The sequence below is a fragment of the Dioscorea cayenensis genome, chromosome 16 (genome assembly GCF_009730915.1).
Source record: "Dioscorea cayenensis subsp. rotundata cultivar TDr96_F1 chromosome 16, TDr96_F1_v2_PseudoChromosome.rev07_lg8_w22 25.fasta, whole genome shotgun sequence".
NCBI classification, from domain to species: domain Eukaryota; kingdom Viridiplantae; phylum Streptophyta; class Magnoliopsida; order Dioscoreales; family Dioscoreaceae; genus Dioscorea; species Dioscorea cayenensis.
The window spans coordinates 15,623,387-15,627,394 of NC_052486.1; the positions used below are offsets into that span (position 1 = coordinate 15,623,387).

Consider the following 4,008-nt stretch of genomic DNA (forward strand, 5'->3'; position numbering starts at 1 on the left):
TACACGAAAAAGAGTTCCCTGTAAGAGGGACGGTCAAAACAAGATCGCGGTTTCATCGGACGGGATCAAAGATGTCTAAATTCACCGATCATAAGTCGGTGAGTCAAGCATGGGTTGAGTCGAGCTTACTTTCGTTTCCTATTTTTAAAAAGGGAGATTCTCCTGATATAGACTCTTATCCCCCACCGTCGTCAAACCCGACACTTTATCATATCGATTCCTTGAGTGGAGCTCTCGGGTCTCGAGTCGGCCAATCCCCTTTAAGTTCAGCCCCTTTTTTTCTCTTTTTCTTTGGATCATCTTCATTTGCTTAAGGATCATCAGCGCAAACTCCCCTTTGACACATGAATCAATCCTAACCTCCGAAGAGGGATGCTTGCCCCGATAACGATGGATCCCTAAGGAAGAAAGTGAACCAATCTCTCACATTTCATGGCACGAGGAAGAGCTTCAATCAACACTTCTGCGAGACAGGGAGCATAAAAAGAAGATGACTAAAGACAATAACATAAAATAAATAATAAAAGAGTGAGGTGCACGATAGTGGCAAATAGGTGGTCATTCTATCCGGATCTCAAGCCTCATCAAGATTTTCATTCCATTACTAAAATATCAATCAATCAAAAGCAAAGAGGAAAAAAAGACAAAGACCAATCCTAGATCTACAGGTATAGAAGATAAAAAGGTGGGCTTTAGCTCGATGAAGCTCAACCCTAAGAACCCGCTAGGCTCTATCTCGAGTTTTGAAAAAGAGTGGTTCCTCACGCGGTGACTCAGAGACCACCGTCTACGAAAAAGATGAGTCAAGATCCGTGGGAAGAAGACAAAAGACTAAACAAAGGCGTTCTCCTCCTTTTTGTAGGTTACTATTCACATAGTCTTTTCCTTTCTTGATAGGGTGGTCCCCCAGTATTGGTGGTGGGCATTGAAACGTGTTCTTATACTAGAAAACTAAACCAACCCTTTACTAGTCCGGGGGGAAAAAAAGATGATTCCCTGACGGATATGTCGATTTGCCTTCATGGTAGATTAAGCGGATTCTTACATCTATGAAGGGTCAGATATCAATAAGGCTAACACAGAGCCGCAGCACCACTAAGGGCTCCATACTGCACACGGACTTACTCAAGAACAACAAAAAAAGACAAAAGGAAGAAATAAATGGAAAAGAAGCACATCTATGGGAGTCTCGATCAAGAATTTGATCTCCCTATTATATATATATATAGTGATTATAAATTCTTATATCATTATAGACAGTGGCTATCTTCCTAAAAGTGAGAGAGAGGATATAAAAACTCTCGCCCAAATTTCACGAAAACCGGTCTCCGGTGGTTAAGAACCTCTCTTCATTCTTGAAGCCTCCCACCATCCACTGGATTTTCTTCTTCGTAAGGGAGGAATATGTGTGTGTTGTATATAAATATTGGACTTTAGATTTCATGTTGTAATTATTACTAGGTTTTTTATAATCCAATGTTCAGTGAGATTACTTTCTTAGTGACTGGAAAAATTAAATCAGTTGAAGGAGACGAGGCTTCTGGCTCAGCCCGAGGGCGGGTCCCACTGGAGAGGAGAGTTTTGACTGCGGGAAAGGCAGGTCTGGATTTTTGTAAGAGGGAGTCTTCAGAACGCCACACTTTATGAGCTTTCCCGCTGTCTTTCTGACACTGCCCTTTACCTGAGCACTGTCTAGCAGTCGGTCAAGTAAGTATAGGGTCTCCTCTAGTGTTTACGATGTAGTATATCTAGGACTTATGAAAACTGACAACAACTAGGCAACCACAGGAATTCTCGTAGTTAAGGGAGGACCTTTCGTTGGGGTCATGGAAGAATTGGGTTCGATTCTCGTTATACGCGATGTGGCAAAAAAGACTGATTCAACGAGATATGCCATGCCTGCATCAAGATTTAAAACATGTCCTCTACTTCCAGGAAATGTTTGGAACAGAGAACTTTCTCTAATACAATGCCGCATTCTCCGAAGATTGAGGAACAAGAGGAGATCTATTAATAGAAATCTTTCTCTAAGAGAAAATCTAAACAGTAACATCAAATCACAAACTACACGAAAGTTGCCCCTTTATTATGGGGATTTACCCATAAGGGAGATGCACAGAGGAAGAGAACGAACTTCATATATCCCTTTTCTATTTAATCAAGAAACAAGATCGGGCGTGATTCCAGTTTGTCTCCATTTTCGTGACACTTTTCCTCAAGCAAGGCAGCCAATAAGTCATCGAAGGGTTTGTGTGAATAATGGACTGGTAAGCATTACTCATTTGAAAGTTTCCCACCGTGATCTAATATCTTTTCAAGAAAGTGAGGCGAGAACCTGTGGTGAAGAAATAAGGAGATCTTTCTATATCGACATATCAGTTGAAAAAATCATTGGAAAATTCTTGCCGGTCAGAATATGGAGAAGAACCAAAACAGAATGGTTCCGCCTACTCAAAACTCAGAGGTGGTGCCGCCAACTACTCAAATCCCAGTTTTTGCAAGAGTTGAGTTCTTCTATGCAAGAAGAAGACTTAGAGAGAACAAAGAAGTTTGGATCTGAAAAAGTATGCTTAGGCAGTTCCTTCGCTGAGCACAAGAGAATAAAGAGCAATTTGTTTCATTTTAAATACTTCTTATATCGAAGAGAAGGAAGGAGAAAAACCGAAATCTTCCTACTCGAACAATAAGTCCTTTTGCTTACAAGTCTTATTTATATAGTAATTCGACCTATTGCTCCGGATCCCCGTTTACTAGGAAGATAAGAATCAAAAGGATCGAACTACCTACTCATTATTCGGAGGTGAATAATAGAACACAAAAAGCAGTGGTATCTTATGCGCCTAACATAGGTCATATCCCTCACGACATAAGATTGAAAGATCCAAACCTTCCTCTTCGGAGCGGAAACGGACGTGGCCAAAACATATAAGAAAAATTAAAGAAAGATCGGCTCGCTCATAGGGACATATCTATCCGGATAGAGGATAGTCTAGATCGATTCATAGATAGATCTCTCTCTATATAGATAGGTATCCCCTTGGATAGAGATAAAGATAGGGATCCCATTTATATAACGAAAAAAGTTCACTTTTTTACTACTACTTTATACTTATACTTTATTTTTATTTTACATTTGAAAAATTCATTTTTTTCCTTGATTCCGATTGATTGCCTTTTTCTTTTTACTACTACTATTTCTTATACTACCAAAGCAAAGGAAACATCATTTTTTCCATTTATACTTACTTAATTGAATTGGTCGGAGCATAGACGAGCGAGCAGAGCCCGTCATAGAGCAGTCGACTAGAAGTAGAAGACTTCTGGCCTAAGAGAAGGCACTTCTCTGAAACATGGAAAATCTTTCTTTTCACACTGGGGCAACATAGGGGAATAAACTCGGAGATCAAAGATTTATTGAGGAAGTTCTTATTTGTTATTTACTACCGCTAGAAGAGTTTTCTACTTCTACTTTTAAATTGCATTTTTTTGTAAAGTTCTTGACAAATCCCAAGTAGAGGAGATTCATAGGTAATTAATGAATTCTGCCTTTCAGCTCTCTTCGACATATCGATCATGGATTCCTAAATCACATAAGCCGTTGGGGATGCGACCCATTACACAGCCCCTTGTCTGCCGCCAAGACTCGACCTCTCTTACATACATGATCGGGTACTCAGTATATGTCTCCCTTTCATAGAAAGCTATCTATGTAAGGTATGACCCGATCGTATATGCTTGTCCGTATTTACTTGTCCTTATTCTCATTATTAAAAAAAATCTTATTTATTGGCGAAGAAGGTCAATGCAAGTATGTTAAAGTCTATAATCTCACCGTCAGACAATATGGATAGAGTTTGTGCGTTTGTAGCCAAGGTTGAGCCATTTCTGGCTCGCCTATTCAAACGTTACGTCCCTAGTATCTCCACTATTCTAGGGGATGACGTGGGAACCAACGTGGAAGGTGCTTCCTACTCACCCTCTCACAAACAAACTGATAGCAGTGAGGGA

The 4,008-nt window shown here is 40.0% G+C and overlaps 1 pseudogene; it reads left to right on the forward strand.

Annotated features, from left to right (window-relative positions):
• Nucleotides 1-1,860: 1,860 nt before the first annotated feature.
• On the forward strand, nucleotides 1,861-3,069 carry LOC120279512 (annotated as a pseudogene).
• The last annotated feature ends 939 nt before the right edge of the window (nucleotides 3,070-4,008 follow it).